Consider the following 15,002-nt stretch of genomic DNA (forward strand, 5'->3'; position numbering starts at 1 on the left):
AAACAGTTTAAAAATACTTTTTAACATAACAAAAAATTAAATTATGTTGTCCAAAATAATATAATAGCTTACGTTGGCTAAGCTAATCAGTAATCACAGTATTTTTTCTAATCATTTGATATTCATTGTCATTTAATAAAAGTAAAAAAAAGGATTTTACTTGTTACAACATGATCTATCATGGCATTTAGAATTACAAAGTAATCCTGATGACTTGCAAGTGTACTTCTTTGTTACACATTTTTTTAGGTAGTTGCATTTCTTGAAACCTTGTCCTGACGGTCAAAACAATTTTGCGACAACTTCTCAAAGACTCACTTCTTTATCTTTAACAACTTCTTCTATCTTGATAAAGTCTTCAGGACATGAGGTAAATTGATTTTGTGTATAAAGCTGCTTTAGTACTCCAATTTTGGTACCTAGTTGGTAAAACTCGTTGTCCTTTACATCTACTACAACTGCAATAACATTTTTCGGTCGGTTTTAGCTTTGTCAATTTCAGGCACTTTCAGTCTTACATTTTGGCCAATTTTCACATTTGGATATTTATCAACAGACATGGCTTTAATTTTTTCAGCTTGTTTCAGCATTATTGATGATATATTATTAATATTAATATATATCAAACAGGTTGATCCTTGTATTGTTGCAGTCCATTGTATTGCAAGTTGGATGTCATTAGCTGTTAGGAAAGTCATTCTGTACCAGTATTTGTTAAATATCACTTACTGTTTAATAACAGCATTTATAAACACTATTAAATTAATTAAAAAAAGGCAGATAAGACTCAAATAAATGCAAGACATTATGAATTTACCTGAAGCCAAGTTTAAAGAGTTATTTGACACTAGATGAATGCATTCTGACTGGTTTGTACTAAGTTTACTGCCATTTTGAGTTTTAAAAATTAGTCTAGACCAGGGGTATTCAAAGCAGTCAATATTGACCCCAGGGGTTGATATAACATTACTGGGGGGGTCAATGTAAACATTAAAACTAAAAATCACGAATACAACTATACATCTTATTTCAATGAATTTAATCATACAGCATTTTGCAGATTTAGAAAATATTGATGTCCCAGAATGGATTATGATGCCATTTTTTGATCAAATGGAAAAATCATTGACATCAACATGCAAGATAAACTTATTGAATTTTTAAAAATTTAAATTTGGACAAATATAAATATAACACAAAAATACACAAAACTTTGTGATATGGTAAATTCTTTTTTGCTGACATTTCCAAGTTCATATATGGTTGAAGCTGGTTTCAGTGATGATAATTCTGTCTTAACCAAACAGAGAAATAAATTGAATGTGGAACTTTGAGGTGATTTAAGACTAAAAACAATACAAATTTTGAACCAAATATTGCTAATCATGCTAAGAATCATCAAGTTCATCCGTCTCACTGATTGTCAGTTACAAAAATTATTAATATATACAATAAATGTAAAAAATGTAAAATTAAAAGAAATGTATTAAAATAGTATGAGTGTGTTTTGCTTGTAACACAATTTTTTTGTGGGGTTAATGTGAGGTTTTGAAAAGTTGTAGGGGGTCAATCAAAAAATTTTGGCGACTCCTGGTCTAGACACTTGTGACTCAAGTGAATGAATTCAAAAATTGACTAACTCATGATGATATTGTTCAGCTCATTGCATCATTTGCTGAACCTTATTTAGTGTTAAATACTATGGGATTAAAGCATTTACAAGGCATGCCGATTGCAAGAAGCATGAAAAAATAAATGCACCTTCTCATTTATCTTCCTCCTTCCCCAGTCATTGTGTTGGCCAATGAAACAGTTTCCAAAGATGGCAACCCTAGATGACATGATGGGATAGTTCTTCAAGTAAGAGAGAATTAGCTGCAATTTCTTCAAGGATAGTTTTGCAATATTAACTTTATCTGAGATAATATTACAAATTTATTTTGTAGTATACAATAAAAGCATGCATATCCATATATAAATGGAGAATTTTCATGTTTCTTTCAAAAGTTTAAAAATGATTGGGAAATCCAGAATCAATCTTGATGTTTATTGATTAATGAATGTACCATGTTCATAATGTAACTTTTCTAAACTAAAATAAACTTTAGAAAGTATTCAAAAGAATCAAAATTATATTGGAATCAGGATTTTTCAGAAAAATCTGAATCAGAAGAAATTTTGGTATTGTCCCATCACTATTTTCTAGTTTTGTTTTCTTAAAATTACAAATAAGTTCTATATTTTATTTAGATCATAAAAGAAAATGCACAAAAGCACACAGATTCATGTAGAAAATGTTGTGCCTTAGACCAACTATAAAGTCAACCTTTGGTTTCCATTTTGCATACTTCCAAGGCTTCGACACTGAAAGACAACCTGTGAGCTGAAACTTACAAAATTTCTGTTTCTACAGTTTACAACTTCAAGTAATACTTGAGGTTGAAGTCAGTTTGGAAAAAACAAAAGTATTGTCTGAACAGTTATTAAACATAGTGCCAGCATTCAACTATGTTTCCAGTGTGTTGAAAGAAGCTGCAGAGCCAAAAGCACATTCTAAAAAAAATGTTACAGACTGAAGACATTTAAATATCAATTTATTAATATATGGAATGGCCTCAAAAATCAGTTAACCACTGTAGAGACTAAATTGTCATCTTATTCAAATACTTAAATATTACATTTTTTAAATTTATATATTCCCAAGTTCTAAATTCAATTACAATTTGCATTTGAAACACTTGGCACCTACCTACAAGTGAAAGTATGCTTTTTCATATAAAAAATGCAGAGGCATGTAGAGAGCTAAAATTGGGTCATGTTCTTTAGAGGATGTATGTGGCAGTGGCATCCACAGACTACAAAAAATGGAATAATACACTATGCAAAGAACTGCAAACTATGATTCAATGTTGGATCAGCACTCTCACAAGGTGGTACAGGTTGCAATTGGGACAAAGTTTTGGTCAACATACAACAAGTTGCATGGGGCAATGAACAAATATTCATTAGTTTCTTTTATATTTGTAGAATATGCTAAAAGTGATGTATTTTCTGTTGTTTGTTGATAATGGAATTTGGGACTCCCTTGGTGATTAGGAAAAAAAAGGCAAATCATATGAAAAGGGAGCACATGCCCCAATGTACAGGTGCCTGATATGTGGTCAAATGTAAAAATCCATCAGTATTTTCTGAAAGAATGGGAAGAAACAGATTCAAAGACACTTTGTATTGCCTGTATTTGATATCAAAAAAATTTTTTCAAAAGACTAAGAACTGATAACTTTGGTGTCAGAAACACAGAATAAGTTTATCAAAATGTATTTTCTGCTACAAACCAGGGAAATATGTTACAGCTGTCAAATAACTATTTCCTAAGAAGACTTGTAAATTACACAGACATGGCAAATAAACCAGATATATTCAGGATCAAATTCTGGATGCTTACAAATATAAAATCAAAATATATGTGCAATGCAGTCCTTTCTAGGATGATGATGAAATGCACCCCAAAAATGGGTCTCTCTTTGAAAATGCAATCCTTAAAGTAAAGAACCATATCTTAGAACAGAACATTACAATTTTTTGACATTTCTCAAACCTGTTGGATAATTGAAGACAATGCAAATGAACATTGTGGGCACAACAAAGTATGAAAAAAAAAAAAAAAAGAAATTTCAGGAGTTGTATGCAACTATATTAATAAAAAACTCTTTATTCAAAATTTAGAATTTTGGACAAAGAGCAAAAATGGTATTACATTCACTATATATCAAAGCAAAAGGAAGAAAAATGTTCTAGATTTAGTCTTAAACAGTCTAATGTAAATATTGGTGATTGTGATTGAACATATTCTGCATCTCTGGTGAGTGAAAAATATTTCCAATCACATGAATGAGATTCAGGAAAAATTAATGTAGATCCAGAGAAGCGTGCGATAGTAAAATAATATTACAGCAAGAATCACAAAAACATTACAATAAAATGGAGCAGCACATTATAGCTTCATGGGGCCCATATAAATCTGAATCAGAGGCCCCCATGTACAGTCTCCCATTTCTTGGGGGAATTTTTTTAAGAAAATATTTTCTGATATAACATTGGAGCCACAGACAATTTCCCTTTTCACCCATAGGATAATTTGCCACTGAAGAAGCATATCAGCTAAGCCTGTAGACATTAATTGGAGAATTAGTCAAAATGCAGGAATCTTATTTTAAAAATAAAGTATTGAAACATTTTTTTTCTTACTTTATTTTTGATCAGTTCATTCACTTGTTACGTTACTGCTTACTCACACAGTTATGCATTTACAGTAAAGATGAGTTGGTCTTGGTTACAAAACCACAGTTCAATTTTTATGAAAAACTAAAACAAGAGCTTAAAAATAAATAAAAAAAAAAGCCATTATTATTTCAAAACTAACACCAACGAGTAAAATTTCATGTCACCTTGAATTAAAACAAATATTCAGCACTTCAAATATATAAATTTCTATATAAAACAAATATCTTTATATTCTTTAATCTGCTAAACAGAGGAAGCTCAATATTGTGATGATTAAAATGAAATATTTATTCATTTCCAAATGGAAAATTTACAAATTAATAAACTGCAATTAAAAACTTTTCTTGAATTGTATTGATTAAATGCCTAAAGTTTATAAAATGACTGGTAAAATATTTTTCTTTTCCATAGATATATTTTGCTGATATTTTTTATTTCATATTAAATTTTGAATCAAAAATATGCCTTCATTTTTAAAAAATTATAATAATAATAAAGTCAAAAACTTAAAAAAAATTATTCATTTCTTAAACAATTTTCATAAAAATTTGCAAAATTCAACGTTTTGCATTTTAGGGCATAAAAAGTCAATTAATTAGCATCTTGTGCTGTAATTAGGTCATCCATCAACATCAATTTTATTTCCATTAATCAAATCAATGTATTTACATTAAGTTTATAATTGTGTGCTATCCTGTGATGATGATGTGCTTAAATACAGTAGACCCCCTATAACGTGGGTTCATATAATGCAAATTCGTATATTGCGGCGAAAAAATTGCAACCATATTAGTATAAAGACGCTAAAAGAGACTCGTAAAATGCAGTAAAATGTCATCGCCGACTCGTGTTGTGACAGGATTGGTCGAATATTAAACCAATAGTGGATGAGCAGCCGAACTACTTACACGCTATGGAGAGTTTAGGCGGGTAAGACAGGATTGAGTTTACTATCGTATGTACAGTATATAGGCCTAAATTAGGTACTTTAAGTCTAATACAGTACTGTAATTTTATACATTTCTTGTGAAAAAAACATTTCTTATTCAACAGCCATAAAAATTATTTCTATTAATGATGTCTCCAAAGTTCAATGAATTTTTCGCAGAAAAATAACTTATCAGAAAACACGCTCGCCGTTTGGTGCACTGCTCCGTGATGAAAACAAGCTTAAGCAATGGCGTGGTCGAACAGTGCACACTCAGTAAGCAATCCTACAATTTTTTGTTTATAGCATAGTTTACACAGATTATTCCCAAAAAATTATACGTGTTTTGGAAATGTTGAGTGAAATTAGTCTAGAATCAGTTAATTTTATGGAAGAAAACCTTTCAAACAGCCATAGTCTGTAAACTGCACGTGTGTCAGGCTGTGATTGGCTCATGTATTTAAGGATTCCTACAATGCGAAATTCTTATAAAGTGGAACGTATCTACCACGTTATGGGGGGTTGACTGTAATTCTAAAAGTATGCTTTAATTTAATTTAAAAATTTTTAAGTTAATTTACCAGTTCAGTTTTACACAACAAATCATAGACAGACCAATTACAGCACTGCCTTCCTGTAAGCCTAGATGTTTGGCAATGGCGTTTGGAACGTCAGTGGAATCATGCTTGACGTTCTAAACACCATTGTCAAACTTCTAGGTTTACAGGAAGGTGACACTGAACGTCCAACGTACATGTTTTCGCATTGAAAACGTCAGCCGCAACCTCTCTAATGTTCAATAATCTTCAGAGAAATTTTCAGTCCCAATATATTCTGCAGCCCTGATAATGACCTGAAACAGTACAACCTTACAACTCAACAAAATATGATATCAATATTGTAGGCCAGACTGATCATAAGTATATTGTTAGAACAGCTTGCAAGAGATGGTTGGTTCATGTATTAGACCTAGCAGGAACCAACAAGTGAATAATATATAAAGAAGTTACCAGACAAAATGTAAGTAGGAACAATCTTTTACTAAACTTTTTTGACAAACTTAGGCACAAGCATGTTCAACAAAAGATAACACTATTCTTCAGCAGCTGAGTAAACAAACCCTATTACAAGCTAAGAGATTATAATATTAGGTTACAATAAAATACTATAATAAAAACCAATTTTTGTTCTGGTTGAAAAAAAGTATTTTGTAGAAATTTCAGAGATTAAAAAACAAAATTACATTCAGTATGTACACAAAAAGAAAAATTGTGTACAGTCACTTAAAATTGGTTATAAGATTTTATAGAAAATCCTGTTTTTATTCTCATGTATTAAATTATATATATTAAAAGATTTAAATAAATAACTTAATTTATGCATTTCAAATTTGTACTTAAAAAACTAGTAATTTAATTTACTACAAATATGTCATAAAGGAGAAGAGAAGGTGACATTACATCTAGCAGTCAAAATGAATGTCACATTCATTTTGACTGCTAGATGATGTTCTAAGGAAATCAGAAAGGTTTATCATTCTAGTGTTAAGAAAAGCATAACTTTTATTTAATGATTTTGCTTAACTATTTTTTAATCTAAAATAAATAATAAACATAATAATTAGTAACAAACACAAGCAGGAAATGCCTTATTTCTCATGTAGAATAAATGTAAGCTTGAATTTAACTGAAATTTGGTTTAAATTAAATCTAAACTAACTTCTCAGCTGTTTTCTAATCAATTAAAAAAAAAACAACCTACCCTATGAACCGTTGACCGGTGTGCAACAAAACAAAAATTGGCTAAAAAAAATCAACATTTTTCAATATATTTTGGTTGTAACTTTCTGCTTTCTATCAATATTTCCAGATATTTTGTATTGGAATTATTCTATTGAATTTTAAAATGATTGAAAAATTAGTCATTTACTAAAAATTTTAACTTGTTTTGGAAGAACAAGCAAGCAATTTTCATATTCTCACTATGAGTAAGTAAAAATTTAGATTTAAGGTAACAATATCATAACTATAATATAATTGAACTGAAGTAATATTGCCATTATTGACAGGATTTCACAATTTGACATAAGTATATTTTCACAGCATTAATGAATTATCCAGAAAACTAAAAAAAATCCTGCAGGTCCTGCAGTGAGATGCATAACTTTGCTAGTAATATTTAAAATTGTGTGGGATGCCATCTGTTATATTTTATTAAAAACTTTTTATATAATTAATTATTATAAAATGACAAAAAGTTCAATTTTGAAGACATAGATGAGTTTTATAAAAAAATTGTAAATGCTAATTTTGAGTAAAATCTTAATATATTAAGTCTGACCACTCTCAAGACATGATGTGATCCCACCTCTGTCTCTCCATCCCCTTGGCCTTTAACCACTAAAATTTAATAGCATAAATCCCCTAATACTCAAACCTCTCTGCAAAATTTCACAAATTTTCAAAAAAAAAAAAAAAGTTATTAAGCTTTAAAATAAACGAACAAAATTATGATCCACACACAAAAAAAAATCAAATAAATCTTAAAGTAAACGCATTTAAAAACAAACANCTACATTAACAAAAATACAGAACACTAAAATAAATAAAAAAAATAAGTATTTCAGAGTTTAAACAATTTATTTCAATATCCTTTTATCACTGGGCAACCTGTTTTAGTAATATACAGTATATATCTGATGGCCTTGACATCAGAAGATTTTAATACAATAACTCAATGTGAATGTTCTTATAATAAGCAGATGAAAGTCAATTAGAAAATTACCTAGCTACAGTCACAAGAATGTAAAACAATTAACATTAAACTGTCTAGTTTATAATTTAATTGTTGTTGCAGAAAAATATTATTTAATTGTAATTGTATATATACTACATTTAATACTACAACAAGCTGAACTATAAAAAGCTGTAGAAAATTTTATATATTTAAAATTTAAATAAATAGTTCATTTGAAATAAAACATCAGTATATTTAAACAACTTTAATACAACAACACATATTTGAAAAATATTTCAACTCACTTCATTCAAAAATGGATAGAGTGAATCATCTGAAACAAATTATTCAGAATAAACATTAAAAAAATTAATTCATAGTTATTTTATTGTAATTTCTTAAATTTATCTATAATCTCATTACTTTTTGCAAATGATATTTAGATATAAAAGTTTTTGCTTCTGAAATAATTCACTTAACTTCAAAATCCTCATACAGAAGCCTGTTCTATTGATATTAAGATGATTTAGGATTCTGGTTTTATAAACATTTGGCATTCCTTTAGTTTTTCCAAAAAGGTCTTTTCATGTCATAAAATAATTACTGTAATTTTGTACGGATAACTCACAGGTTATCTGTTTAAAAAGCAGTTTGAAAGCAAGTGTGAGTTATGCAATGAGGCAGGTTAAATGACAATTTTGAATCGCAGTTATGAACTCATCAAGCAGATTTTCCTTTGTATAAAGTCATTTAATAAAAGAGTGTCTTTAGAAAATGCAAAAAATCCTTTGTATGCTGAAGACATTTGTCTACCATCACGGTTTTTCAAAACTACCAAATACACGTATACATAAACTTTACCTTTATTTCTCTCCCCCTTCATTTTCTGCACCATGCTTTGATTGATATTACACATTTCCATTTGAATTTTTTATCTTAAAAGCTGATAAATTTCCAGTAATTCTCCCTATCTGCATAATGATATCATTTCAAGGAATTTTGATGATTAAGGCACATAATTTAATAATTGTCACTTAAGCTATACACTCATTGCTCTATCATTATAAAGTGAATTTTGACAATTAAAAATAATTTCATTTAAAACAATAGCACTAGCTTAAATGTGCAAGTTTTTTGTTTTACTTGCATATGACAAAAAAAACAAGTAATAGTAGAAATTAATGCTAACAAAATCAAAACTAAAGATGACTTACTTGTAATTTTGATTTAGTCACTTCATATTTTAAATCCATAGTAGGAATTTGTTTACATTAATTAGCAGCATTTATGTAAAATTGGCTCATACCAGTTTGTCATTGTAAAAGCAAATCACACAAAACTGTACTTCACAAATAATCACAGTACATTCATCTAGTAGCTTTACTCCTCTGTTATTTATGTTTAAAAAAAATAGATGGTGGAACATAGATATGACAGCTCATAAGAAGAGATCTATGGCCTTATCCACGTATATGTTACTGTAAAAGCCCATATATTGGTAAATCCTAGGTTTTACTTGTAAATCTTCGGATTAACCAACATGAGTTGGTAAATGTAAGGATTTTTATAAAGTGAGATGATTTTCCAGGCTTTTACCATTAGAATTTGGTACATGATAGGTTTTACTAAAGACGATTAGTAAATGTTGGTTTTGGAAATAAAACGATGATCATCATAAAAACGTTTTCAATCGTCTTTAGCGATCTTCATCAGTTAAAAAGAACATTAAAATGATTATTAAGTAAACAAAAATAACTTAGTAATAATAAATAGTTTTTCTTTGTAAAGTATTTCTCTTTTTTCACACCTTTATGAGACAACACTAAAGACCCTTTCTGGCAAGCTCAGCGTAGGTAGTCGTACTTACGCTGATTGATGTGTACATTGACACTGACTGTAAATTAACAGTCAACTTACTAAGTCCTATTTACTAATAACTAGTGAAACAGTTTAAAAATACTTTTTTAACATAACAAAAAATTAAATTATCTTGTCAAAAATAATAAGATAGCTTACGTTGGCTAAGCTAATCAGTAATCACAGTATTTTTTCTAATCATTTGATATTCATTGTCATTTAATAAAAGTAAAAAAAAGGATTTTACTTGTTACAACATGATCTATCATGGCATTTAGAATTACAAAGTAATCCTGATGACTTGCAAGTGTACTTCTTTGTTACACATTTTTTTAGGTAGTTGCATTTCTTGAAACCTTGTCCTGACGGTCAAAACAATTTTGCGACAACTTCTCAAAGACTCACTTCTTTATCTTTAACAACTTCTTCTATCTTGATAAAGTCTTCAGGACATGAGGTAAATTGATTTTGTGTATAAAGCTGCTTTAGTACTCCAATTTTGGTACCTAGTTGGTAAAACTCGTTGTCCTTTACATCTACTACAACTGCAATAACGTTTTTCGGGTCGGTTTTAGCTTTGTCAATTTCAGGCACTTTCAGTCTTACATTTTGGCCAATTTTCACATTTGGATATTTATCAACAGACATGGCTTTAATTTTTTCAGCTTGTTTCAGCATTATTGATGATATATTATTAATATTAATATATATCAAACAGGTTGATCCTTGTATTGTTGCAGTCCATTGTATTGCAAGTTGGATGTCATTAGCTGTTAGGAAAGTCATTCTGTACCAGTATTTGTTAAATATCACTTACTGTTTAATAACAGCATTTATAAACACTATTAAATTAATTAAAAAAAGGCAGATAAGACTCAAATAAATGCAAGACATTATGAATTTACCTGAAGCCAAGTTTAAAGAGTTATTTGACACTAGATGAATGCATTCTGACTGGTTTGTACTAAGTTTACTGCCATTTTGAGTTTTAAAAATTAGTCTAGACCAGGGGTATTCAAAGCAGTCAATATTGACCCCAGGGGTTGATATAACATTACTGGGGGGGTCAATGTAAACATTAAAACTAAAAATCACGAATACAACTATACATCTTATTTCAATGAATTTAATCATACAGCATTTTGCAGATTTAGAAAATATTGATGTCCCAGAATGGATTATGATGCCATTTTTTGATCAAATGGAAAAATCATTGACATCAACATGCAAGATAAACTTATTGAATTTTTAAAAATTTAAATTTGGACAAATATAAATATAACACAAAAATACACAAAACTTTGTGATATGGTAAATTCTTTTTTGCTGACATTTCCAAGTTCATATATGGTTGAAGCTGGTTTCAGTGATGATAATTCTGTCTTAACCAAACAGAGAAATAAATTGAATGTGGAACTTTGAGGTGATTTAAGACTAAAAACAATACAAATTTTGAACCAAATATTGCTAATCATGCTAAGAATCATCAAGTTCATCCGTCTCACTGATTGTCAGTTACAAAAATTATTAATATATACAATAAATGTAAAAAATGTAAAATTAAAAGAAATGTATTAAAATAGTATGAGTGTGTTTTGCTTGTAACACAATTTTTTTGTGGGGTTAATGTGAGGTTTTGAAAAGTTGTAGGGGGTCAATCAAAAAATTTTGGCGACTCCTGGTCTAGACACTTGTGACTCAAGTGAATGAATTCAAAAATTGACTAACTCATGATGATATTGTTCAGCTCATTGCATCATTTGCTGAACCTTATTTAGTGTTAAATACTATGGGATTAAAGCATTTACAAGGCATGCCGATTGCAAGAAGCATGAAAAAATAAATGCACCTTCTCATTTATCTTCCTCCTTCCCCAGTCATTGTGTTGGCCAATGAAACAGTTTCCAAAGATGGCAACCCTAGATGACATGATGGGATAGTTCTTCAAGTAAGAGAGAATTAGCTGCAATTTCTTCAAGGATAGTTTTGCAATATTAACTTTATCTGAGATAATATTACAAATTTATTTTGTAGTATACAATAAAAGCATGCATATCCATATATAAATGGAGAATTTTCATGTTTCTTTCAAAAGTTTAAAAATGATTGGGAAATCCAGAATCAATCTTGATGTTTATTGATTAATGAATGTACCATGTTCATAATGTAACTTTTCTAAACTAAAATAAACTTTAGAAAGTATTCAAAAGAATCAAAATTATATTGGAATCAGGATTTTTCAGAAAAATCTGAATCAGAAGAAATTTTGGTATTGTCCCATCACTATTTTCTAGTTTTGTTTTCTTAAAATTACAAATAAGTTCTATATTTTATTTAGATCATAAAAGAAAATGCACAAAAGCACACAGATTCATGTAGAAAATGTTGTGCCTTAGACCAACTATAAAGTCAACCTTTGGTTTCCATTTTGCATACTTCCAAGGCTTCGACACTGAAAGACAACCTGTGAGCTGAAACTTACAAAATTTCTGTTTCTACAGTTTACAACTTCAAGTAATACTTGAGGTTGAAGTCAGTTTGGAAAAAACAAAAGTATTGTCTGAACAGTTATTAAACATAGTGCCAGCATTCAACTATGTTTCCAGTGTGTTGAAAGAAGCTGCAGAGCCAAAAGCACATTCTAAAAAAAATGTTACAGACTGAAGACATTTAAATATCAATTTATTAATATATGGAATGGCCTCAAAAATCAGTTAACCACTGTAGAGACTAAATTGTCATCTTATTCAAATACTTAAATATTACATTTTTTAAATTTATATATTCCCAAGTTCTAAATTCAATTACAATTTGCATTTGAAACACTTGGCACCTACCTACAAGTGAAAGTATGCTTTTTCATATAAAAAATGCAGAGGCATGTAGAGAGCTAAAATTGGGTCATGTTCTTTAGAGGATGTATGTGGCAGTGGCATCCACAGACTACAAAAAATGGAATAATACACTATGCAAAGAACTGCAAACTATGATTCAATGTTGGATCAGCACTCTCACAAGGTGGTACAGGTTGCAATTGGGACAAAGTTTTGGTCAACATACAACAAGTTGCATGGGGCAATGAACAAATATTCATTAGTTTCTTTTATATTTGTAGAATATGCTAAAAGTGATGTATTTTCTGTTGTTTGTTGATAATGGAATTTGGGACTCCCTTGGTGATTAGGAAAAAAAAGGCAAATCATATGAAAAGGGAGCACATGCCCCAATGTACAGGTGCCTGATATGTGGTCAAATGTAAAAATCCATCAGTATTTTCTGAAAGAATGGGAAGAAACAGATTCAAAGACACTTTGTATTGCCTGTATTTGATATCAAAAAAATTTTTTCAAAAGACTAAGAACTGATAACTTTGGTGTCAGAAACACAGAATAAGTTTATCAAAATGTATTTTCTGCTACAAACCAGGGAAATATGTTACAGCTGTCAAATAACTATTTCCTAAGAAGACTTGTAAATTACACAGACATGGCAAATAAACCAGATATATTCAGGATCAAATTCTGGATGCTTACAAATATAAAATCAAAATATATGTGCAATGCAGTCCTTTCTAGGATGATGATGAAATGCACCCCAAAAATGGGTCTCTCTTTGAAAATGCAATCCTTAAAGTAAAGAACCATATCTTAGAACAGAACATTACAATTTTTTGACATTTCTCAAACCTGTTGGATAATTGAAGACAATGCAAATGAACATTGTGGGCACAACAAAGTATGAAAAAAAAAAAAAAAAGAAATTTCAGGAGTTGTATGCAACTATATTAATAAAAAACTCTTTATTCAAAATTTAGAATTTTGGACAAAGAGCAAAAATGGTATTACATTCACTATATATCAAAGCAAAAGGAAGAAAAATGTTCTAGATTTAGTCTTAAACAGTCTAATGTAAATATTGGTGATTGTGATTGAACATATTCTGCATCTCTGGTGAGTGAAAAATATTTCCAATCACATGAATGAGATTCAGGAAAAATTAATGTAGATCCAGAGAAGCGTGCGATAGTAAAATAATATTACAGCAAGAATCACAAAAACATTACAATAAAATGGAGCAGCACATTATAGCTTCATGGGGCCCATATAAATCTGAATCAGAGGCCCCCATGTACAGTCTCCCATTTCTTGGGGGAATTTTTTTAAGAAAATATTTTCTGATATAACATTGGAGCCACAGACAATTTCCCTTTTCACCCATAGGATAATTTGCCACTGAAGAAGCATATCAGCTAAGCCTGTAGACATTAATTGGAGAATTAGTCAAAATGCAGGAATCTTATTTTAAAAATAAAGTATTGAAACATTTTTTTTCTTACTTTATTTTTGATCAGTTCATTCACTTGTTACATTACTGCTTACTCACACAGTTATGCATTTACAGTAAAGATGAGTTGGTCTTGGTTACAAAACCACAGTTCAATTTTTATGAAAAACTAAAACAAGAGCTTAAAAATAAATAAAAAAAAAAGCCATTATTATTTCAAAACTAACACCAACGAGTAAAATTTCATGTCACCTTGAATTAAAACAAATATTCAGCACTTCAAATATATAAATTTCTATATAAAACAAATATCTTTATATTCTTTAATCTGCTAAACAGAGGAAGCTCAATATTGTGATGATTAAAATGAAATATTTATTCATTTCCAAATGGAAAATTTACAAATTAATAAACTGCAATTAAAAACTTTTCTTGAATTGTATTGATTAAATGCCTAAAGTTTATAAAATGACTGGTAAAATATTTTTCTTTTCCATAGATATATTTTGCTGATATTTTTTATTTCATATTAAATTTTGAATCAAAAATATGCCTTCATTTTTAAAAAATTATAATAATAATAAAGTCAAAAACTAAAAAAAATTATTCATTTCTTAAACAATTTTCATAAAAATTTGCAAAATTCAACGTTTTGCATTTTAGGGCATAAAAAGTCAATTAATTAGCATCTTGTGCTGTAATTAGGTCATCCATCAACATCAATTTTATTTCCATTAATCAAATCAATGTATTTACATTAAGTTTATAATTGTGTGCTATCCTGTGATGATGATGTGCTTAAATACAGTAGACCCCCTATAACGTGGGTTCATATAATGCAAATTCGTATATTGCGGCGAAAAAATTGCAACCATATTAGTATAAAGACGCTAAAAGAGACTCGTAAAATGCA

General features: G+C 29.3%; 1 protein-coding gene across 3 annotated transcripts in view; it reads right to left on the minus strand.

The window, feature by feature from the left end:
* LOC111628854 (epsin-2-like) overlaps nucleotides 1-15,002 on the minus strand; it is a 73,486-nt gene that overhangs the window by 42,484 nt on the left and 16,000 nt on the right. The window contains exon 2 of one of the 3 annotated variants that reach the window (XM_023372708.1): nucleotides 8,254-8,282. The exons of the other annotated variants lie outside the window; for them this stretch is intronic. The gene's annotated coding sequence lies outside the window, so the exon portion shown is untranslated. The remainder of the gene's footprint in view (nucleotides 1-8,253; nucleotides 8,283-15,002) is intronic. 3 annotated transcript variants of the gene reach the window in all.

This window comes from Centruroides sculpturatus, unplaced genomic scaffold (genome assembly GCF_000671375.1).
Source record: "Centruroides sculpturatus isolate CEXI.00-Female unplaced genomic scaffold, Cexi_2.0 scaffold527, whole genome shotgun sequence".
Lineage (NCBI taxonomy): Eukaryota > Metazoa > Arthropoda > Arachnida > Scorpiones > Buthidae > Centruroides > Centruroides sculpturatus.